This window comes from Mastigoproctus giganteus, chromosome 14 (assembly GCF_048544385.1).
Source record: "Mastigoproctus giganteus isolate SK-2022 chromosome 14, ASM4854438v1, whole genome shotgun sequence".
Lineage (NCBI taxonomy): Eukaryota > Metazoa > Arthropoda > Arachnida > Uropygi > Thelyphonidae > Mastigoproctus > Mastigoproctus giganteus.
The window spans coordinates 6,038,521-6,064,484 of record NC_143588.1 but is presented as its reverse complement, the minus strand read 5'-3'; the positions used below and the strand labels follow the sequence as shown (position 1 = coordinate 6,064,484).

At 39.3% G+C, this 25,964-nt stretch overlaps 1 long non-coding RNA gene across 1 annotated transcript; it reads left to right on the top strand.

Annotated features, from left to right (window-relative positions):
- Positions 1-55: 55 nt before the first annotated feature.
- Positions 56-25,316, top strand: LOC150074957 (uncharacterized). The gene is made up of 3 exons (XR_016547905.1): positions 56-128; positions 18,883-18,937; positions 25,274-25,316. It is a non-coding gene; the product is annotated as an uncharacterized LOC150074957 (long non-coding RNA).
- The last annotated feature ends 648 nt before the right edge of the window (positions 25,317-25,964 follow it).

Genomic DNA, 25,964 nt, shown 5'->3' with positions numbered 1-25,964 from the left:
TATATTGAATAAAAACTTCTTTTCTTTTTGGTTTTATCTTTATAAATGAAACCACAGCAGTGATGATAATTCTCAAGTAGTGGAAGAAAGTTGTTATTTGAGAGATGGTGAAGATTGTACTGGTAATGGTAAGGTATTTTTATTTTTACTTTTGTAGAACAAAAAAAACTGATTTTTGCAAGTTATTGCGCATTACCCTCTTTTTTTTAAAAAAAAAACCCCAAAGAAATGTTACTCATACATGCTACAGTCCAATGAAAATACTCTCTTGGTCATTCTCTCCCTCTTTTTAACTCCACTTCCTTACACACACACACACACACACACACACACACAATAGTGTGTTACCACATTAAACATTTTGGCGTATTGCCTCATTTCTTGACTATGAGACTGCAAAAAAAAAGGACTTCATTGAATCACAAATGAAATGGAAAAAAGGAATACAGGGGTCTCCTAAATGATTTTAGAGTGTTGATGATATGGAGATTTCACAGCAAGGTGATCTTATCCCAAGTGGCATTGGAACTGAATTTGGAAGGGTCACGGAAAAGATGTAAACTGTTTTTATACAGGAGGGTTGTTGGCATTAGAGAGAGTACAGCAGAATGTGGAAATGGATATGAAACTCATGTGAGGTGAGAGCTACATATCACATGATAGTAAATTGGAAACTCCTTATGTTGTTAGGGAACAACTCTCACTGGAAGGTATAACATCCCCACTTTCAGGTTCTACTCGCATGGTTGGTACTGAACATGCCTTCGTACCTGACTTTGAACCAGATGAAAACAGTTTAGGGTTGGACAATATCACAGAAGAATAGCATAGGAACACACAAACCAGGATTCTTGTGATTGTGTAAAGGCAAAGCAAAAAAAAATTGAAGGTATTCCTACAGTTACACACGGCCAAGTTTGTTTGTTTTGTGATGAAGGTCACTGGAATGCTCCAAAATAGCATACAGCAATTTCAATTTGATGAAGGAAATGGAATAAATTGCAGGGGTGGAGTGAACTTGAAAACACAGTAATTGAATTGGGAATGCATAATGAGTGCCTAAAGGGAAAAAATGTTGTTTGGAGTGAATGCTTGAGGAATATCAAACTCAAATAAAAGAATTACAGAGAGTATGATTAGTGGAACAGGATGAAACTGTGGATTTAAGAAGAAATAACATCCTTTATAGTGATCGATTCAGTGTTATTGGCTTTGGGAACAATAGTATTAAAAAGAATCCTGGGATAAAGTTCAGGAGACAATACTGTGGAAAATAATGACCTATTGAGGAACAAAGGGATAAATTGCTGTGCTCTTGTTATTAAGGTTAAGGATGATTCTCACCATAAAACAAGTTATGCTGAAGTCCGTAAGAATACGTAAGGCAAGGAAGTGAGTGGTGAAAGGTATCATTTTGGAGTTGGAAAATTAAGATGACATTGATCATATAAAACATAATGAGAGAATTAAGTGGCTAGGAGTTCTCTTTTCAAAACTTAGAAGAGGACATAAGTAAAGACAATTTCGTGAATAACCTCTATGAATGTAATTTAATTACATGAAGATGACAAAGACGGAAATGGAAAGCAAAATTTTAATCTGCTTCAGCAGCATTAATAAAGTTAAAACAGGTAGACATTGGGTAATGGAGGTGTCAGGGCATATCTAAAACTATTTATTACATCAAGGACTGATATACACAGGAATAATGTCCTACAGAGTAAATCCATTTCATCTTTTAACCATCTGTTACAATTGTGAATCATTTTGGCACACTTTGAATATGTGTAGATGTTGTGAACTGGTCTGCAGCCATTGCGCTAAGAATGGACATTCATATTGTAACTGACCTAGTATCCACAAACCACTCTCCTGTATGAATTGCATATCGAGAGGGAATAGATCAAGCCACTCAGTTAAAAAGTGTCCGAAATATGAAAAGGCGTAGAAACTTATAATTGAATGGATGGATTACTCCTTACATAAATGTATCAGTGGAATAAATGTAAGAGTGGACTTAGGAATGTGCAACATATTAGTATGAAGCAACCTATGGCACAAAATGGAGTGAAAAAGAATTACGGGACTATTAACATAATACAACTCAATGGGCAAAAGTCCAGAAACGTTGCAGATGAATTGCGAATTGCCTTCACCTTGAGAGAATCGATCTTGCCTGTATTCAGGAGCTGTACGAATGCGATGGCAGTCATGGGCTGTTCACTGAGCACTAAAATTGCTTCGTGCAGTCAGAGCAATTTATGTGCCACATTTCTCATTTTTAATCACAACTTGTCCATCACCTGCTCCATAGATGTTGTACCTTTGATGTGATTTGCATTTGTGTTGAAACTGAAGAGATTAAATTTTATTTAGTGAGCATTTATTTTCATCCTGATGGTGACATTGCATTATACTTGAATTACATTGAAAGCTTGCTGGACCACTTGCAAAGTGAGAGGATTATTATCTGTACTATCTGACTCTAACTCGAAAAACATGTTATGGTTCAGTAGAACTACTGATGAACGGGGACGATTGTTGGTGGAGTTAATTACTCAGCATGTCTTGTTTGTGTTAACAAATTTGTTCACAACCGGTGATCTGAACATAGAACATTTTGGACAGACAGTAAATGGAGAATCCAATATTGATGTGATGTTGTCAACTATTCCAACATCTGATTTAATCACTATTTGGGCTGTCGAACCAGATTGCTAATCCAGTGATCACTGGATAATTAAGTTCCAGTTGAGACTGACATCCCATTATGAATCTAGGAATATATAGGGTATATGCATAGATTTTCATTAAAATCAGCAAACTGGGATACTTTTGATGAGCAGTTGCATTCCAAAACTAGAACGGTAATGCCGGACAAGTTTGGTGCATTTCCTGGAACTGTGGCTGCCTAATTATTACAAAATTGTTACAGGGGGTGTCTGCAAAGGCTACAAGATGCACCCAGATAAGATGTGCTCCAGTCAAATGGTGGACACCAGAACTGACATCTGTTCATAGGAAAACTATTAAAACAAGAAAACTACACCTCTATCAGAGGTGTAGAGGAGGACACAAGCCCTTGAAAATGAATACAGGCAAGCAAGACTGAAATATATACAAATGATTGTTAGAGAAAAGTATAATGCGTGGAAGAGCCTGGTACATCAATGTGGAAACAACAATCCCTGGGGATTGGTATATAAACTGTGTAGTACAAATTATGGCACCCTGCTGGAGATATTGTGCATTCAATTCAGGCTGCAGGAAGGATGACTCGTACTTGGAAGGAAAGTATAACACTAATACTGGACCATTTGGTGGGAGATTTGAACCAGCACAACGAGAATGAACTAATATTTTAACATATGAAGATATGATATTGCTTAATGACAACTACACTGGCATGGGAAAAGAGCCCCACTTTCAAACAGAGGAGTTGGAGATGGAAATTCATAAAATAAAAAATAAAGATGTCCCAGTATGGATCTGATTGAGGGTGGGATAATTAAACAAAGTTTTCGTGTGATGCCAGCATATCTGCTTACTATATAATGCCTGCTTGAGAGATGGAATTTTCCTGGTTATTTGGAAAGAGGCATTGTTGAAATTAATTTTGAAATCACCATTGAAGAATTGGTGGATTCATACCATTCAGTAGCATTGCTGAGCAGATTGGGGAAGTCCATGAATGTACGTTGTCTGTCAGAATAATGAGATATGTCTGTGACAATAGTGTCCTGTCAGATGCACAATACTGTTGTTTCACTCAAGGCAAGAGAATGGATGATACACTTAGGCAGCTAGTGATGTGCAGCAATCGCTAATGAAATACTGTCGTAATAGCGAAAAACTAGGTATCTTCATTGATTTTTGGGAGTGTTTGTTTGAAGATGTCTATGGCCTGTCTTCTACAGAAGATGTCTACTGATGCATTACAAGTTTTGACCACTGTATTTACACTTGGTGTAAATCCAGTGGTCAAAAATGTTGGTGGCAAGAATGTTGGAGCAATTGCGTGGAAGGAGCAATAATGAAAAAAATTTTTCTGATGGTAAATGCTAATGGCAAACAGTGGGCAACTTGGTCTAATCCCAGTCTCCATACAACTTATCTTTTGACTAGACCTGGTTCTTTTTTTGTAAAGTTAAGAGAATTTGGAATCACTGAGTATTTACTTGGGGATTCCAGGAAGATTGGAACCAATTTCTATGAATATGTTGAGTATTGTGATTGAGGGGACAGTTAATTGACAGTTAAACTCCTTTATTCCTGGATATGAACAATTATTAGTTAGTACAAAAGAAGATTTTTATGCACTTCGAAATTTTGCAGCCCAACTATTCAGAAGAAGGAGGATCTTGTATTTGATGCATGAGCCAGATACTGAATGACAGTTAAAAAGGGCTTGAAAAGGTCATGACATGCTACATTAGAATGGAATATTATCATGGTTTACAGGGTGGATGCAGGATGAGTGGTACCATTCTGATTATAGGTGGGAGATTATAGGTGAGACCTACCCTGTGAACACTATCACTTCTAAGGAACCTCAGGATAGTGTTTATCTCCAATAAAAGCCTGACTGAAAAGCATCAGCAGTTGTTGAGGAGACCACTGATGCTTTTCAGGCAGGCTTTTATTGGAGATAAAACCACAATGAGCCTGCTGAATTGCATTGTGGTTACTTCCTCGATGGATGTCCTGTGATGCTGTGGTGTTATTGTGGTTCCAGGGACTATACGTGGAGACATTAAGATATTCCCTTTTACTGTTAACTGCCATACTGTTTGGACTAGGCGCCTCCGTAGCCAGATGGGAAGGAGCAGCAGTGCGTAGCACACGCTTCTTGATTAGACCGGGGTTCGAGCCAGTCAACACCAAATACGGAGGATGTGGAAAGGTCAGGGAATGACCACCACATATTCCCGGAGCAATATGGCCTTAGTTGCTAATGCTCCTAAAAAAAAAACAAACCAAAAAACCAAAAAATAACTGTTTGGACTGTTCAGGTTTGAGGAAAAGTTGACTTCTTCATTGTGACCATAATTCCTGGTTTAGACATCTACTTCCAGGATTGGACTTTTCATTGTGAATCTTCATAGCGGACCTACAAATGTCAGTTGGATTCTCAGAGAAGATCACAACCTTATGTTGGGACTTTATAGTGTCAGATGTATAGTATTGCATTGTGCTATAGACATTAGATTGAGAATGAATTGACTCTCTATAAGGGAATCTGAGATAATTGTACATCAACATTGTTAGTGGTACAGAAATGTAAATAGATTGTGGGGTTTCCAAGAAAGCTGGCTGAGACCGTATAGTACAATAAATAAATTTAAAAAAAAATTACTTGTTTATTCATCTTTTAAAAATCACAAGTACTAACTTTTTTTTTGCAGATTAAGAAAAATTTAAAATTTTGATTTGATTTTTGAAATAATTTCACTCTAGTATTGGGTAACCAAAATAAAAATGTTCCGGAACATTCTAGAATATTATTACGTGCAGAACAAAAGTCAGGATGTTACCATAAGGTTTTAGAACCTTTGATGGAAATCTCTAGAAACATTGTAAGCCTTCTAGAAACTTACCTTTATGTATATGAGTGGGTTCTGCACTAAGCTGGCATTTTCTTATTTCAAAAAATGTGTATGTTTCAGAGAGCGAGTAGTGAACAAAGTAAACAAGTATTGTGCACATAAGTGTAAATCGTGAACTGTGTTTAAATTAGAAATAAAAATCTACAATTTCTTAATTGTGTTCTTATGTGTGCATACCTGAACCATACAAAAAATATGTTGCATTCTTGCTGAAATAAGCCTGATAGCTTTTGCTACATTTGTGGAGAAGTGGTATTAAAATCAAGGTGGAAACCATTGTCACAACTCTTGAAAAAAGCCTATGAACTGTATTTTGAATGTAAGGTCAGAGATCAAGATAAAGTATGAGCTCCAAAGATTTCCAAGATAAAGTATGAGCTCCAAGGACATTAACAGGCTGGCTTAGAGGCAGTCATAAATCAGTGTCTTTTGCCATTCCGGTGATATGGTGGGAACCTTGAGAAAAATTAATATTTCTGGTTTTTCAAGGAAATCCAAGCATAAACTAGAGCATCCCAACATAACTTCTGCTCTAAAGCCAGTTAATCATGATGATCCAGTGCCAAAGCCACCAGAAACTTATGGACTTGACTCTGTTTCAGGATCGGGTAGGGAGTCTCCAGAAGATGCAGAACCCTGAATGAGAAAAGACCCAGACTTTTTAAACTCTTGATACTGCAAAGCTATATCTAATCACTCAGGCAGAATTGAATGATTTGGTAAGAGAATGGACCTCTCCAAAACCAAGCTTCAATTACTAGGATCATGGCTTCAGCAGTGGAATCTTCTTGAAAAGTGTGTCAAGGTGTCTTCTTATAGGAAGAGGCAATCTAACATACCAACCTATTACTACTTGGATGGTGCTTTGGTTTATTGTAACATTGTCCAGGAATTAATGAAAGAGTTACATCTGGAGTATTAGCATTAGCATTAGTAGAGGCATATGATGCAAGAAAGCAAGCTTATGCAGCATCAGCCAAAAAAAAAAAAAAAAAACACTTTCACTTCACTCCTCCATTCGTTCGAAATACCTGTCCAGCTGAGCCTTAAATTTATTTAGGCTATCAACTTCCACAACAAGGGATGGAAGTCTGTTCCACCAACCACCTACCCGCTGGCTAAAGGCAAATTTCCGCACGTCTATCCTACATCTGTCTTTCCTCAATTTGAATTTATGCCCTCTCAGGTGATTTTTCTGAGCTAGAGGAAGAATCCCATCAGCATTGAGCATGTTAAACCATTCAAGGCTTTATACACCTCTATCAGATCACCTCGCCGGTGCCTAGTCTCCAGACTCTGTAATTTGCAAAACTTAAGCCTTTCTTCGTAAGAGCAACCCTTTGTTCCATTCACTAATCTTGTTGCCCTTCTCTGTACTCGTTCCAGCAGCTCCATATCCTTCTTGAAATGAGGCCTCCAGACCTGTATACAGAACTCAAGGTGTGGCCTGACCATTGCCTTATACAAGGGAATAATCACCTCCTTATCCCTGCTAGAAAAATTCCTGTATATATCATTGGTAAGACACCATGAGCTACCCTTGCAGCCCATCTGCACTGCTCAGAGAACTTCATATCTGCCTGCACAATTACCCCCAGGTCCTTTAAATTCTCTACCACTGTCAGTGTGGTACCACAGAATTGGTACGCTACTCTGGGGTTGCTGTTTCCCATATGTAGAACTTTACATTTGTCAAAGTTAAACTTAATTTGCCACCTCTCAGCCCATCTGCTCAACCTTTCCAGGTCCTGTTGCAGCAGCATAGTGTCAGTAGTGTCCTTAACAACCCTGCCAACCTTTGTATCATCTGCAAACTTGGACATTAAGCTTGATATACCATCACAAAAGGTGATGTAGTTGTTCAAGTTGGCACTAATGATCTTAAGAGTAGGAGACCGGCGGAATTACTTAAACAAGTACAGGTCACTGTTGAAAAAAAACCGTGAAGTAGGGTTGAATTTGAAAGTGGCTGCAATTCTGCCCAGATACAATAGGAGGGAGTATACGATGAGAGCCTTGTCGATCAATTCGGCCCTGGAAAGATTGTGCAAGGCTCAAGGGGTAGAATTTTTTCAGCCTGGACTGTACTTGTTAACAGGAGAGATTGCTTCTACAGGGATGGGATACACTTAAATAGAAAGGGTGCAAGAATATTTGCTGATGCTATCGAGGCAGTGTTAGGTGGGTCGGAAAACTGCTAGCTTGGGGGGAGACAACAGTAGACATAGATTAACAGTAGCCACTGGCAGAGGTGAAAGAGATTCTTGCACTGCTTCACTTGGAATGAGCAGAAGCCTGAAAAACAAGATGCAGCATATTTCAGAGACTGCTGGGAGTCATTGCGGTACAAGTAAACACATGGGTTGTGTTAGGATAACTAAGAATAGAAACAGGTGCATGTATACTTGCGTGTACACCAATGCTAGGAGTTTAGTAAATAAATTTGATGAATTTGAAGTATTGCTCCAAACATCAAAGACAGATATTGTTGGGATATCAGAGACGTGGTGTCACACAGATATAAGGAATGCAGAACTGGAATTTGGGGAGTATAACGTCTACAGAAAGGATCGACAGGATAGGAAGGGAGGAGGGGTTATGCTATTAGTTAAGAAACACATAAAATCCAAGGAAGCGAAGCCAGTCGACATCGATGGACAGTGCAGTGTCGAGTCAGTTTGGTGTGACATAAGCATAGGTAAATCAGAATTGAGAGTAGGAGTGTGCTATAGGCCTAATGACTCTGATGAGTATAATAAGATACTGTACAGGGAAATAGAATGGGCCAGTAAATCAGAGAGTCTTATAATGGGGGATTTTAATTTCCCAGATATTGACTGGAATTTGTGGGTTGGTCACTTACACACTAGCAAGGCCTTTTTGGATTTATTGGATGACTGTTTTCTACACCAGCATGTTCGGGAGGCAACTAGAGGGAGTAATACTCTTGATCTGATTATCAGTAGTGATTCTTCATGCATTAAGAATCTGCAGATAAAGGAACCACTAGGTGGAAGTGATCACAGTGTGCTGAAGTGGGATTTACTCAAGGAGGTAACTACCATCAGAGGTAAAGGGAAGGGTTTTTGCTTTCGTAAAGGCGACTATGGTGGTCTGAGACAGTATTTAAATTGTATACAGTGGGCCCAACTGATGATGTTACCAACAGCAAATTCAAAATGGGAAGCATTCAAGGAACTAATCTTGGAAGCTACCAGGCTTTACATATTAATTTAAACTACCATGCCCCAGACTAGAGCAGCAAAGCAACGGGCACAAAGTGGCAGGAGTGCTGTGACTTGGGGGAGAACTGAGGGGGGCAATTCTCCAACGCATCACAGCCTAAAAAAATGTGCAGCTTGTGAAATGTTTGCCGAACTCTCTGGAACGGAACATGATATTGCCATGGGGGATGTCTTTGTGTGTGCGCGATGTAAGGAGTGTAAGGAAATCAGGTGACAACTCAGCGTTGTTATGGGCCTATATGAGAGTTTGAAGGACAGGGTGGATGCTCTCGAAAGATCTAAATTGAGGGGCCCATCAGGCTCTCAGCTGCCCACATCAACGCGAGAGCTTGCACTTGGTCATCACGCAACACAGCGGCAACCCCTAAGGCAGAATGCGCTGGTCCCACAGGAACTAGTAGTTGTTGGTGACTCTATTGTCAGGGAAACGGGAAACATGCTTTGTAAAAAGGATAGGTGGAACAGGACCAGGGTATGTCTGCCAGGGGCAAAGGTTGATGACGTTGTAGAACGGATATCATCTTTTAAGGGCACAAAAGGTGATATAGTTGTACACGTTGGCACTAATGATATTAAGAGTAGGAGACCGGCGGAATTACTCAACAAGTACAGGTCACTGTTGAAAAAAAGCCGTGAAATAGGGTTGAATTTGAAAGTGTCTGCAATTCTGCCCAGACACGATAGGAGGGAGTACATGATGAGAGCCTTGTCGATCAATTCGGCCCTGGAAAGATTGTGCAAGGCTCAAGGGGTAGAATTTTTTTCAGCCTGGACTGTACTTGTTAACAGGAGAGATTGCTTCTACAGGGATGGGATACACTTAAATAGAAAGGGTGCAAGAATATTTGCTGATGCTATCGAGGCAGTGTTAGGTGGGTCGGAAAACTGCTAGTTTGGAGGGATACAAAGACTAATGGATTAACAGTAACCGCAGGTAGAGGTGAAGGTGATTCTTGCACGACTTCTATTAGAATAAGAAGCGACCTGGAGCGTGGGGTGTTGGGGGTTTCAGGGACGGATGGCAGTCATCATGGAATAGTTGGGTATATGGGATGTGTTAGGGTAACAAGGAATAGGCATAGAAGCATGTATGCTTGCATGTATACCAATGCTAGAAGTATAGTAAATAAATTTGATGAATTTGAAATGTTGGTCAAGACATCAAAGGCGGATATTGTTGGGATAGCAGAGACGTGGTGTCACAAAGATATAAGGAATGCAGAACTGGAATTTGGGGAGTACAATGGGTACAGAAAGGATAGACAGGACAGAAAGGGAGGGGGTGTTATGCTGTTAATTAAGAAAAACATAAAATCAAAGGAAGTGCACCCAGTTAATATAGATGAACAGTGCTCTGTTGAGTCAGTTTGGTGTGAGATAAGCACTGTGAAAGGAAAAATAAGAGTAGGCGTGTGTTATAGGCCTAATGACTTGAATGAGTACAATGAACAATTGTACAGAGAAATAGAGTGGGCCAGTAAATCAGAATGTCTTATAATGGGGGATTTTAACTTCCCAGATATTGACTGGAACTGGTGGGTTGGTCACTCACACACTAGTCAGAATTTTGTGGATTTATTGGATGATTGTTTTCTGCATCAGCATGTTCGAGAGGCAACCAGAGAAAGTAACACTCTTGATCTGGTTATCAGCAGTGATCATTCATGTATTAAGAATTTGCAGATAAAGGAACCACTAGGTGGCAGTGATCACAGTGTGCTGAAGTGGGATTTACTCAAAGAGGTAACTACCGTCAGGGGTAAAGGAAAGGGTTTTTGCTTCCGTAAAGGGGAGTACAGTGGTCTCAGACAGTTTTTAAGTTCTGTACAGTGGGATCAACTGGCGATGTTACAAACAGTAAATTCTAAGTGGGAAGCATTCAAAGAATTAATCGTGGAAGCTACTAGACTTTATATACCGATTAAGAAATATCGTTCAAGGTTTAGGCCTAAATGGTTATCAAATGAACTAATGAGACTCGTGACAGAGAAGAAAAATGCATGGGATGCATATAAATTATCAGGTGACGCAGAAGCCTGTGGCAGATATAAGCTAGTCTGTAATCAGGTCACAAAGGAGGTTCGGCAGGCGAAGGCGGATTACGAGAAATCTTTGGCAAAAGATGCTAAGAAAAACAGCAAGGATTTCTTTACTTATATAAACTCTAAAAGGAAGGGGATGAATATGATTTGTCCACTTGACATCAATGGTTCGACTGTTGATGATCCTGCTCAGATAGCAAACAAACTGAATGAGTATTTTGCATCTACATTCACACGTGAGGAATTATTACAATTTGAAAATGGAAGAAGGTTATCAAATTGTAGCAGCGTGCTTAATGATTTTGTAATAACTGAGAGCAAAGTGGAGGAGAAATTGTTGAAGTTAAACACAAGAAAGGCACCTGGGGTGGATGGGATCTATCCAGTTATTTTAAAGGAGGCGGCAAGGCAACTAAGCAAACCCTTAGCCATAATTATGAGAGCATCCTTGGACTCAGGGGAGGTTCCCACGGACTGGAGATGTGCAAATGTGTCCCCAATTCACAAAGGTGGATCGAAGGGTGACACGAGTAATTACAGACCAGTTAGTTTAACTTCTGTTCCGGGTAAAATAATGGAGTCGTTGGTTGAAGATGCATTGCAGGATCATCTAGACAAGTCTGCAGCAATAATTCAAACACAGCATGGGTTTGTTAAGGGAAAGTCTTGTTTGACAAATTTGATTGGTTATTATGATGTGGTCACAAAGGAACTGGATGCAAAAAATAATTTTGATATCATATACTTGGATTTCAGGAAAGCTTTTGACACTGTTGCGCATGGAAGACTACTGTACAAATTGGAGCAGAATGGTATTAAGGGTAAGTTGCTACAATGGATAAAAGGATGGTTAAGTGGGAGAAGACAGAGGGTGGTAATCAATGGGTGCTGCTCTTCGTGGACTAATGTTATTAGTGGAGTCCCACAGGGTTCGGTGTTGGGTCCACTGTTGTTTTGTGTATTTATCAATGATATTGATGAAGGTATATCAGGCTTAATATCGAAGTTTGCAGATGACATAAAGGTTGGCAGGGTTGTTAATGACAGTAATGGCAGTGTGCTACTGCAACAGGATCTAGAAAATTTGGGCAGATGGGCTAAGAAGTGGCAACTGAAGTTCAACCTTGACAAATGCAAAGTACTGCATATGGGTAGAAGTAACCCCAGAGAAACGTACCAACTGTGTGGTACTACACTTAAGGTGGTAGAAAATGAAAAAGACCTGGGAGTAATTGTGCAGTCAGATATGAAGTTTTCTGAGCAGTGCAGACAGGCAGCTAGGGCGGGTCATGGGGTTTTGTCAATGATATATAGGAATTTTGCTAGCAGGGAAAAGGAGGTGATTGTCCCTCTGTATAAGGCAATGGTCAGGCCACGCCTTGAGTACTGCGTACAGGTCTGGAGGCCTCATTTTAGGAAGGATGTAGATTTGCTTGAGCGTGTACAGAGAAGAGCAACACGATTGGTGAGGGGAATGAAGGGATTCTCTTACCAAGAGAGGCTTAAGTTCTGCAAATTGCAGTGGCTGGAGACCAAGCATCTGTGCGGTGATCTGATTGAGGTCTATAAGGCCTTGAATGGGTTGAGCACGCTGAATTCTGATGGGATCCTTCCACTTGTTCAGATTACCAACCTACGGGGACATAAGTTCAAATTAAGAAAGGACAGATGTAGAATAGATGTGCGGAAATTTGCCTTTAGCCAGCGGGTGGTTAATTGCTGGAACAAACTTCCATCTGTCGTTGTGGAAGTTGATAGGTTAAATAAATTTAAGGAGGAACTGGACAGGCATTTGGAGGGAATGGTGTGATTTTTTTTTTTTTTTTTTTTTTGGCTGATGCTGCATAAGCTCCTACACTTGCTTTCTTGCATCATGTGCCACTACTACTACTACTACTATATCAATCAAGAAATATTATTCAAGGTTCAGGCCTAAATGGTTGTCAGATGAACTAATGAGACATATAGCAGAGAAGAAAAATGCATGGGATACATACAAATTAATGGGTGACATGGAAGCCTATGATAGATATAAGTTGGTCTGTAACCAAGTCACAAAGGAGATTAGGCAGGCAAAGGCAGATTATGAGAAATCCTTGGCAAAAGATGCAAAGAAAAACAGAAAAGAGTTCTTTACCTATTTAAACTCAAGAAGGAAAGGGATGAATCAGATTGGTCCACTGGATGTTGATGGTTCAACAGTTGAGGATCCTGCTCAGGTGGCTAACAATCTAAACGAGTATTTTGCATCTACATTCACACATGAGGAGTTATTCTGGAAGGGGAATGTTGTAGGTTAAGTAAACATTGGCAGTGAGCTAGATGATTTTGTAATAACTGAGAGGAGGGTGGAGGAGAGGTTGTTGAGGATAGACATAAAAAAGGCACCCGGGGTGGATGGGATCTATCCAGTTATATTAAACTGAGGCAGCAAAGGAAGTAAGCAAACCCCTAGCCATAATTATGAGAGCTTCTTTGGACTCAGAGGAGGTACCCATAGACTGGAGATGTGCAAATGTAACCCCAATTCACAAAGGAGGAACAAAGGCTGACACAAGTAATTATAGACCTGTTAGCTTAACTTCGGTTCCAGGAAAATTAATGGAGGCACTGGTTAAAGAAGCACTGTAGGATCATCTAGACAAGAATTCAGTTACAGCTCAGACACAGCATGGTTTTGTTAAGGGAAGGTCTTGCCTGACCAATTTGATTGAATACTATGATGTAGTCACAAAAGAACTGGATGCAGGGAATAACTTTGATATTATATATTTGGATCTTAGAAAGGCTTTTGATACTGTTGCACATGGAAGACTGCTGCACAAATTGGAGCAGTGTGGCATTGGAGGCAAATTGCTGCTATGGATAAAGGGATGGTTGAGTGGCAGAAGACAGAGAGTGGTAATCAATGGACACTGCGCAACGTGGACTAATGTTATTAGCGGAGTTCATCAGGGTTCGGTGTTGGGTCCATTGTTGTTTTCTGTATATATAAATGATATTGATGATGGAATATATCAAGCTTAATGTCCAAGTTTGCAAACGATACAAAGGTTGGCAGGGTTGTTAAGGACACTACTGATGCTATGCTGCTGCAACAGGATCTGGAAAGGTTGAGCAGATGGGCTGAGAGGTGACAAATGTAACGTACTACTGATGCTATGCTGCTGCAACAGGATCTGGAAAGGTTGAGCAGATGGGCTGAGAGGTGACAAATGTAACGTACTACATATGGGAAACAGTAACCCCAGAGCAACGTATGAACTCTGTGGTACTACGCTGACAGTGGTAGAGAATGAAAAGGACCTGGGAGTAATTGTGCAGGCAGATATGAAGTTCTCTGAGCAGTGCAGACGAGCTGCAAGAGAAGCTCATGGTGTCTTGTCAATGATATACAGGAATTTTTCTAGCAGGGATAGGGATGTGATTATTCCATTGTATAAGGCATTGGTCAGGCCACACCTTGAGTACTGTATACAGGTCTGGAGGCCTCATTTCAAAAAGGATGTAGACCTGCTGGAACGAGTACAGAGAAGGGCATCAAGATTAGTGAATGTAACAAAGGGTTGCTCTTATGAAGAAAGGCTTAAGTTCTGCAAATTACAGTGTCTGGAGACTAGGCACCGGCGAGGTGATCTGATAGAGGTATATAAGGCTTTGGATGGTTTGAGCATGCTCAATTCCGTTGGGATTCTTCCTCTTGCTCAGAATAATCACCTGAGGGGGCATAAATTCAAATTGAGGAAAGACAGATGTCGAATAGATGTGCGGATATTTACCTTTAGCCAGCGGGTAGTTGGTTTGTGAAATAGACTTCCATCACTCATTGTAGTTGATAGCCTAAACAAATTTAAGGCTCAGCTGGATAGGTATTTCGAAGAACGGAGGGGTGAAATGGGATAGGGGTTGTGTGTTTTTTTTTTTGGTTGATGGTGAATAAGCTTTCTTTCTTGCATCATATGACTCTACTAATGCTAATCAATATTATTCATAAATACAGAAAACAATAATGGACCCAACACTGAACCCTGAGGGACCCCACTACTAACATCATTATTATTATTATTATTATTAATATTCATATGATGCAAGGAAGCGTGAGGCTTATGCTGCACCAGGAAAAAAAACAAGTTCCCGAGTAACCCTGAGAGAGAGAGAGAGAGAGAGAGAGAGAGAGAGAGAGAGAGTCAAAATTAAAAGGGAATCACCAAGAAAGAGAACAATGATGATATCCAGCTCAGGACCCTGGGTGTGCCAAGCCCATACTCATTAGATGTGAGCCCCTGGGGTTAGCTAGTCCACGATGAGAAGTGTCCATTGATTACCACTCTCTGTCTTCTCCCACTCAACACCCCTTTATCCATAGCAGCAGTTTGCCTCCAATGCCACACTGCTCCAATTTGTGCAGCAGTCTTCCATGTGCAACAGTATCAAAAGCCTTTCTAAGATCCAAGTATATAATATCAAAGTTATTCCCTGCATGCAGTTCTTTTGTGACTGCATCGTAGTATCCAATCAGATTGGTCAGGCAAGACCTTCCCCTTAACAAAATCATGCTGTGTCCCAGTTATAACTGAAGTCTTGTGTATATGATCCTGCAGTGCTTCTTTAACCATTGCCTCCATTAATTTTCCTGAAACAGAAGTTAAACTCACAGGTCTATAATTACTTGTGTCAGCCTTTGATCCTCCTTTGTGAATTGGGGTCACATTTGCATATCTCCAGTGTGTTGGTATCTCCCCTGAGTCCAAGGACACTCTCATAATTATGGCTAAGGGTTTGCTTACTTCCTCTGCTGCCTCCTTTTATATAACTGGATAGATCCCATCCACCCCGGGTGCCTTTCTTGTGTTTATCTTCAACAATTTCTTCTCCACTTTACTCTCAGTTATTACAAGATTGTCTAGCTTACTGCCAGAGTTGAATACACCTCTAGCATTCCCTTGCTGAATAACTCCTCATGTGTGAATGTCGATGCAAAATATTCATTTAGTTTGTTGGCAACCTGAGCAGTATCATCAACAGTTGAACCATCGATATCAAGTGGACCAATCTGATTCATCCCCTTCCTTCTAGAGTTTACATAAGTAAAGAACTCTTTGTTGTGTTTCTTTGCATCCTTTGCCAATGATTTCTCATAATCTACCTTTGCCTGCCTAACCTTCTTTGTAACTTGGTTACAGATCAACTTATATCTATCATAGGCTTCTGTGTCACGTGTTAATTTATATGTATCTCATGCATTTTTCTTCTCTTCCATATGTCTCATTAGTTCATCTGACATCGATTTCTTAGTTGGTATGTAAAGCCTAGTAGCTTCCAAGATAAGTTCTTTGAATGCTTTCCATTTTGAATTTGCTGTTGGTAACATCATCAGTTGGGCCCACTGTATACAATTTAAATACTGTCTCAGACCATCGTAGTTGCCTTTACGAAAGCAATAACCCTCTCCTTTACTCCTGGTGGTAGTTACCTCTTTGAGTAAATCTCCCACTTCATCACACTGTGATCACTGCCACCTAGTAGTTCCTCTATCTGCAGATTCTTAATGCATGAAGAATCACTACTGATTATCAAATCAAGAGTATTACTCCCTGTAGTTGCCTTCTGAACATGCTGATGTAGAAAACAATCATCCAATAAATCCACAAAAGCCTTGTTGTGTGTGAGTGACCAACACACAAATTCCAGTCAATATCTGGGAAATTAAAATCCCCCATTATAAGACTCTCTGATTTTCTCGCCCAATCTATTTCCCTGTACAGTTTCTTATTATACTCATCAGAGTCATTAGGCCTGTAGCACACTCCTACTCTCAATTTTGATCTCCCAATGCTTATGTCACACCAAACGGACTCGACACTGCACTTTCCAAAAATGTCGACTGGCTTCACTTCCTTGGATTTTATATGTTTCTTAACTAATAGCATAACTACTCTTTCCTTCCTATCCTATTTGTCCCATCTTACACATTGTACTCCCCAAATTCCAGTTCTGCATTCCTTATATCTGTGTGACACCACATCTCTGATATCCCAAAAATTTCCACCTTTGATGCTTTGAGCAATACCTCAAATTCATCAAATTTATTTACCAAACTCCTAGCATTGGTGTAGTGTACACGCAAGTATACATGCACCTGTTCTTTTTCTTAGCTACCCTAACATAACCCATGTGTTTACTTGAACCACAATGACTCCCAGCAGTCTCTGAAATATCCTGCATCTTGTTTTCCAGGCTTCTGCTCATTCCAATAGAAGTAGTGCAAGAACCACTTTCACCTCTGCCGGTGGCTACTGTTAATCTATTAGTCCTTGTATTCCCCCAAGCCAGCAGTTTTCCGACCCCCCTAACACTGCCTCGATAGCATCAGTAAATATTCTTGCACCCTTTCTATTTAAGTGTATCCCATCCCTGTAGAAGCAGTCCCTATTGTTAACAAGTACAGACCAGGCTGAAAAAAATTCTACCCCTTGAGCCTTGCACCATCTTTCCAGGGCCGAATTGATTGACAAGGCTCTCATCATATACTCCCTCCTATCGTGTCTGGGCAGAATTGCAGACACTTTCAAATGGAACCTTAATTCACGGCTTTTTTTCAACAGTGACCTGTACTTGTTAAGTAATTCTGCTGGTCTCCTACTCTTAAAATCATTAGTGCCAATGTGTACAACTATATCACCTTTTGTGTCCTTAAAAGATGATATCTGCTCTACAACGTCATTAACCTTTGCCCCTGGCAGACATACCCTGGTCCTCTTCTACCTATCCTTTTTACAAAGCATGTTGCCCATTTCCTTGACAATAGAGTCACCAACAACTACTAGTTCTGTGGGACCAGTGCATTCTGCCTTGGGGTTGCCGCTGTGTTGCGTGATGATGAAGTGCAAGCTCTGGCATTGATGTGGGCAGCTGAGAGCTTGATGGGCCCCTGACTTTAGATCCTTCGAGGGTATCCACCCTGTCCTTCAAGCTCTCATATAGGCCCATAACAACGCTGAGTTGTCGCCTGATTTCGTTACACTCCTTGCATTGCGCACACACAAAGACATCCCCCATGGCAATATCATGTCCCGTACCCGATTGCTCCACAAACATCCTATGTACCTGTGCAGTGGAGGCTTTTCATTGATTTATCCAAGGTCAGTTTGAAGGCAGTTTTACTCTAATGGAAATAAGTATCCATCTGTCCTATTGGCCCATGCAGTTAACATGAAGGTAACGTATGAGAATCTGCAGGTTCTTTTGCAAAAAATATGCTATCAAGAATAAAAATGGAATATCTGTGTTGACCTAAAAGTGGTAGCTTTTCTGACTGGTTTGCAAGGGGGATACTCTAAATGCTGCTGCTTTTTATGTGAGTAGGACAGCTGAGCAAAGGATTGCCACTACAGGGTAAAAAAAAAATGGCCAGGCCATTCAGAAACTACACCAGGCCAGAAATATGTAGCACCTCCTTCTTTGGGGGATAAGTCAAAAATCTCTTTTCCTCCATTGCAAGTCAAGCTAGGTTTAATAAAAATATTTGTGAAAGCAATGTACAGAACAGGAGAAGGAGTTTCCTGTTTTAGGTAAAAGTTTCCTCGATCAGTGAGGCCAAGATGAAAAAGGGAATTTTTGTGGATCCTCAAATCAAACTGCTATTTAAAGTTGAGGAATTTACTAAAAAATTAAATGGTACAAAAATAAGAGCTGGGAAGGCATTTGAAAACAACTCCCAGAACTTGGTGATGGAGATACCAGAAATATATCATATTTTGACAGGGAGCTAAATGAGAGAGAGAGAGAGAGAGAGAGAGAGAGAGAGAGAGAGAGAGAGAGAGAGAGAGAGAGAGAGATTCCCTTTATCCGTAGCAACTTGCCCTTAATGCCATGCTGCTCCAATTTCCTTTCCTAGAGCTTTTGATACTTTGTTTTGATATTTGTTTCTTATTGCATTTTTTATTATTATTTTTTTTGAACAAATTAAAAATGTGCATTTTATTTCAGAATCACTGGATATACCTTTGCAGAATACTGATTTAAAGAAGAGCCTTAGTTGCAGGTAAAATGAAAAATAAAAATAAATTGTATTTGTCTTGTTTTGTATTTGATTGCTTCTTATGAGACCTCATATGAGCAGGTTCATATGTCATATATATAAATAAGTTTTTTATTTATCTAAAAAAAACCACCTCATCTTTTCATCACCTCCCTTAATAATTGTGGAGGATGAAAAGATGAGGTGGGGATAATTTTCCACTTCCACAATACCAAATGGAAGCTTGTTCCAACAATCAATCATTCTGTGGCTGAAAGAAAAAATTTCTTACATCTACCTATTATGTTCCTTACAAGTTCCTTTATGTGTATTGTCTGAAAAAGAGTAAGGATGCCATCAGCATTTAGTTTACTCAATTCATTTAAAGGTAATAGTACCTTCTTGTGTCCTTTACTTAATCTTTTTCTGCACCCATTCTAACAGATCCACATTCTTCTTAAAATTATTAACATAAAAATGCTACCACACCATGATAGATTATTTGTTACAGATTCATAACTCAGAATTTAGTGTGCTTACAGTTTAACAGGTTCTGCATACATAACTCTAACTTTGGCAAGGGATGCAAAGAAAAACAGCAAAGAGTTCTTTACTTATGAAAACTCTAGAAGGAAGGGGATGAATCAGATTGGTCCACTTGATATCGATGGGTCAACTGTTGATGATCCTGCTCAGGTAGCTAACAAACCAAATGAATATTTTTCATCGACATTCACACATGAGGAGTTATTCAGCGAGGGGAATGCCAGAGGTGTATTCAACTCTGGCAGTAAACTAGAGAATCTTGTAATAACTGAGAGTAAAGTGGAGGAGAAATTGTTGAAGATAAACACAAGAAAGGCACCTCGGGTCGATGGGATCTATCCAGTTATATTAAAGGAGGGAGCAAAGGAAGTAAGCAAACCCTTAGCTATAATTATGAGAGCTTCCTTGGACTCAGGGGAGGTTCCCACAGACTGGAGGTGTGCAAATGTGACCCCAATTCACAAAGGAGGATCAAAGGCTGACACAAGTAATTATAGACCTGTGAGTTTAACTTCTGTTCCAGGAAAATTAATGGAGGCACTGGTTAAAGAAGCACTGCAGATCATCTAGAAAGACTTTAGTTATAGCTTGGACACAGCAGGGTTTTGTTAAGGGGAAGTCTTGCCTGACCAATTTGATACTATGATGCAGTCACAAAAGAACTGGATGCAGGGAATAACTTTGATATTATATACTTGGATCTTAGAAAGGCATTTGATACTGTTGCATATGGAAGACTGCTGCACAAATTGGAGCAGTGTGGCATTGGAGGCAAATTGCTGCTATGGATAAAGAGGTGGTTGAGTGGGAGAAGACAGAGAGTGGTAATCAATGGACACTGCTCTTCATGGACTAATGTTATTAGTGCAGTTCCTCAGGGTTCAGTGTTGGGTCCATTGTTGTTTTCTGTATTTATAAATGATATTGATGATGGTATATCAGGCTTGATGTCCAAGTTTGCAGACGATACAATGGTTGACAGGGTTGTTATTGACGCTAATGACAGTACACTGCTGCAAAAGGATCTAGAAAAGTTGAGCAGATAAGCCGAACGGTTGCAAATGAAGTTTAACATTGACAAATGTAAAGTTCTACATATGGGAAACAGCAACCCCAGAGCAGCGTACCAACTCTGTGCTACCATACTGACAGTGGTAGAGAATGAAAAGGACCTGGGGGTAATTGTGGAGGCTGATATGAAGTTTTCTGAGCAGTGCAGACGGTCTGCAAGAGTAGCTCATGGTGTCTTGTCAATGATATACAGGAATTTTTCTAGCAGGGATAAGGAGGTGATTATCCCTTTGTATAAGGCAATGGTCAGGCCATTGCCTTATACAAGGGGAGTACTGTATACAGGTCTGGAACCCTCATTTTAAGAAGAATGTAGAGCTGTTGGAACGAGTACAGAGAAGGGCAACAAGATTAGTGAACAGAACAAAGGGTTGCTCTTACAAAGAAATATTTAAGTTTTGCAAATTACAGTGTCTTGAGACTAGCCACCTGCGAGGTGATCTGATTGAGGTGTATAAAGTCTTGAATGGTTTGAGCATGCTCAATGCTGATGGGATTCTTCCTCTTGCTCAGAATAATTGCCTGAGAAGGCATAAATTCATGTTGAGGAAAGACGGTTGTAATATAGATGTGCGGAAGTGTGTGTTTAGCCAGGGGGTGGTTGATTGCTGGAACAAACTTCCATCTGTCATTGTAGAAGTTGATAGTTTAAATAGATTCAAGGCAGAACTTGACAAACATTTGCAGTGAGGGGATGGATGAAAAAAGGTTTTTTTTTCTTTTGGCTGATGCTATATAAGCTTGCATTCGTGTGCCCTTGCTAATGCTAATGGTTTAGGTACTCTCCATTCACATTGACTCCTTTCTGCGACCATTCTAATCTTCTGAAAACTTCTTCGGGCAACTGAAAAACACCTTCGGAGATATTGTGTCTCCTTTCTCAATTTTAAATTTGCTACAGTCTTTGTCTAGTCTAATGAAGGAGGTAGCATTCTCATATATTTTCTTCAAAATCATAATATTTGGGGTATCTATGCCTTGTCTTTCCAGTGCCCGAAACATTACCTCATGCTGTATGGAGTCAAATGCCTTTTCATAATCAACAAATGCCAGGCATAATGGTGTTTTTTATTCATTTGCTTTCTCCATTATCTGTGATGTTACGTGAAGGTGATCCATAGTTCAGAATCCTCTCCTAAAGTCAGCTTGCTCTTTCAGTTGATTCTCATCAAATATTCTTTCTAAACTGTTAGTAACAAATCTTGTGAACAACTTGTAGATGTGCGATAACAAGCTAATTGGTCAATAATTTCCAATTTCTGATTTATCTCCTTTCTTATGCAGCAAAACTATGATTGCATTATTCAACTCCTTAGGCTTCACACCTTTTGTGATGCATTTTGTGAAGAGTCTTGCCAGTTTTTGTGCCATGTCTCTTCCTCCCAATTTTAACAACTCTATAGTAACTTCATCTTCCCCCGGGGCTTTCTGATTCTTCATTTTCTTCAATGCGTGTTCTACCTCATCAGGAAGGATATTGGGTATGTCGTATGTATACTAATTTGTGATCCATCTTCCCTACTGCTGGCATCGCTCCCTTGCTCCTTGTATAATTCTCTATAGTAGTCTTCTGCTATTTGAATTATGTCTTCTCTGCTATTCATAAGTACACCCTCGCTTTTTTTCAGTTTCAGTATCATTTGTCTTTCTGTATTACTGCTCATGGCCGCTGATTTAAGTCCTTTGTTTTCCCTTAATGCTTGTTCTACTTTTCTTGTGTTAAATCTTCTTATGTCCTCTCTGAGTGTCTTTCTAATGGCTTTGCATTACTCAGTATACTCAATTTTCTCCTTGTCAGTGTTTATCTTGCTCTTCATTTGTCGTCTTCGGTTCATCATGACAAGTGTTTCTTGACTAATTTTTTCTTCTTTTGATTTCTTTTTACCTATAGGTTTCTTGGGCTTTATCACTTTCAGAAAGTTGTAATATTCCTTGTCGATATCTTGGTCCTGAGCCATCTGCAGAAGCTCAAACTTGTTCTTAAGTTCCAGTAAATACTGCTTTTTCTCCTTTTTTTCCCTTTCTTTTCTTACATCTATATCAAGTGTGCATCTTACCATGATCACTTCCAACATTTACCTTGTTCAGGATGGTAACATCATTCACGATATATCTTCTGTTGGTGAGGATGAAGTGAATTTCATTATTTGTTAATCCATTTGGGCTCTTCCATGTCCACTTTCTGTTCACCCTTTTCTTGAAAAAAGTGTTCATTACTGACAGTTCTCGAGATTCTGCAAATTTCACAAGTCTTTCACCTCTTTCATTTCTTTCACCAATTCCAAAATTTCCTATAGTTCCCCTTTCTGTGCTGTTTTGTCTCTTTCCAACCTGAGCATTGAAGTCTCCCATAATGATAGTGAAGTGGGTTTTCTGCTCATCTAGAAGACTCTCAATTTCGGTGTATATTTCTTTAACCTCTTCATCATCATGGCTCAATGTTGGTGCATAAATTATTATAACCTTTAGCTTGTACCTCTTAGAAATCCTGAGTAGTAGTCTTGACACCCTTGGTGATGTACTTTTTAAATCCAATATGTTGTTTTTAATATCTTTATGTACCAGAAAGCCAACTCGACCTTCTCTCCTTTCACTGTTTCCAATGGTGTACAGGAAATTTCCACTTGATAAACTTATAAGTGATTCATTTCTTCTTCTTGTTTCAGCCAAACCGATGATATTCCAATTCACATTTTCTAATTCCTTTTCTAATTCCAATTCACATTTTCTAAGACACAATTGGTGCTTCAGGTTCATGAAACGGAATGGACTAAACATGTGTACATGCACCAGACTTGCCGAAAAGATGCCTGAAACCTATGAGCAGAAGGTCCTTGAATTTCATCTTTTGTCATTCGGTGTCGGAAGACACATCAGTTTGAGTTGGGACAGATTGCAAATATGGACAAAGGCCCCCTTCAATTTGATGTCCCAAGTAACAAAACTGTTGATAAGAAGGGGGTGAAAACTAACTGTGAAGACAAGTGGACATGAAAAGTGCCATTATACAGTTGTTCTAGCTTGTTGTGCTGATGGAACCAAGCTGCCTCCTATGCTGATTTTCAAACGCAAAACAATGCCAAAAGAAGACATTCCTTGAGGAGTGATTGTCCACGTTCATGACACGGGTTGGATGGATCAGGATGGGATGAAGATCTGGTTTGAGAAAGTTTGGAGCAGGAGACCAGGTCGGCTCTTACACAAACCTGCCCTATTGGTGCTTGATCAGTTCAGTCGACACATAACAAAAAACACAAAGAAGATTGCTGCAGAGCAAAAAACAAAACTTACCGTCATACCTGGAGGCTTGATATCCCAGCTCCAACCACTTGATGTCAGCATTAACAAACCCTTCAAAGCTGCCATGAGAGATGAATGGAACCAATGGATGAAGTCTTCTGGGGACAATTTGACACCAGCAGGAAGAGTGAAGAAACCAACTATAGGAGAAGTTTGTACTTTGGTGAAAAGATCCTGGAATAATATCAAGATTGAGATCGTTGTCAAGTCATTTAAGAAGTGTGGCATTTCGAATGCCATAGATGGAACTGAGGACGAGGCAATGTATGAAGACAGTGATTCGTCATCAGACACAGATGAGGACAAGCTAATGGATGGGAGTTTTGACAGTGATGAGTTGTATGAATTTTATGATGAATAAAACTTGAGTTCAATAACTTTATGTAATACATTTTTTTTCAAATTTCGGGCCCCAAAATTAAGGTGCATCTTATACTTCGGAAAATATGGTAAGTTGAGCAAATGAGTTGAGAAGTGGCAACTGAAGTTTAACATTAAGAAATGCAAAGTACTCATATGGGTACATATGCAGTACTTTGTCTGTATCTCTAGTGTATGCAGTATCCCTACCTTAAGCGAAGTGGAAAGTGATAAAGATCTGGGTGTAATTGTGTAGTCAAATATGAAGTTTGCTGAGCAGTGCAGACTGGTTACCAGGACAGGTCATTGAGTCTTGTCAGTGATATATAGGAATTTTGCTAGCATGGACAGGTAGGTGATTATCCCGTTATACAAGGCAATGGTCAGGCCACACCTAAAGTACTGTGTACTGGTCTGGAGGCCTCATTTTAGGAAGGATGTTGAATTGCTAGAACGAATACAATGAAGGGCAACAAGATTGGTGAGGGGAACAAAGGGGTGCTCTTACCAAGAAAGGCTTAAGTTGTGCAAATTGCACCACCTGGAGAGTATGCACCTGCGAGGTGATCTGATTGGGGTGTATAAGGCCTTGAATGGGTTGAGCAAGCTGAATGCTGATGGGATTCTTCCTCTTGCTCAGATTAAGATTCTGAGTGGGCACAGTTTCAAATTGAGGAAAGACAGTTGTAGAATAGATGTGCGTAAATTTACCTTTAGCCAGAGGGTAGTTGATTGATGGAACAGACTTCCATATTTTGTTTTGGAAGTTGATAGCCTAAATAAATTTAAGGTTGAGCCAGCCAGGCATTTGGAACGAATGCATGGGTGAAATGGGAGGGGTTTTTTTTTTTTTTTTTTTGGCTGATGCTGCATAAGCTTGCTTTCTTGCATCGTATGCTTCTACTAATGCTAATCTAAGCCTACAGTGACTGAACCATGCAAAGTTGCTATGTAAGTTTACAGTATGTGAATGGTTCTAACACTCGGCTACATCTTTTTTAATAATTTAAAAATTTTAGTTGCATGTAGATTTGAATTTTAAATATTTAAATATAATGTAATTTTGAAATAATTTCTTTATAGCGCATCACTAAATTATAGGGAAATAATTGACAATCTTCAGCACCATAATAAAAGGTTAATAAATGATAATATGCTCTTAAGATCACATATTTCAGAAGTTGAAGAAATTTATCAACAAGCAATATTAGATAATGAGGAAGTTAAAAAGAAGTTAACATGGTCAGTTTTATTTTTATGTTTATTATTTTGAAATCTCATTAAATATGTACAGAAGCTTAATGAAGTGAAATTTTTAGAGAATTTGAATTTTTGCAAAATTGGATGAAAAAGATTGCTGCAGAGCAATCTTCTTCATCCAATGTTGTAATAATTTTGAATTTTAAAAATTATTACAATAGAAAATCATCCAAATGTGAAATAAAAATGCTTGCATTTTTATGTTATTCATATCATATGTAATTTGTTCAAAAGATGAATTAACAGATTCTCTTCATTACCTCTCCCTCCCTCCCTGTAAGATGTTTAGCTATTTTTGTGTCTTTTTTTATACCTGAATTTAATAAATATATTGTTTATCCAGATTGCAGTCATCTAAAATTTTGCTAATTTTCTGATTTTTGCTATTTTATATGAATTTGTTAGAACTCATGTTTAAACCAGCATCATCAATTCACATATTGACTCCAGATTTAATAAACTAACATTTCCTCAGTTGTATACTACAGAGCATTTACATTTTTTCAGTTGTATA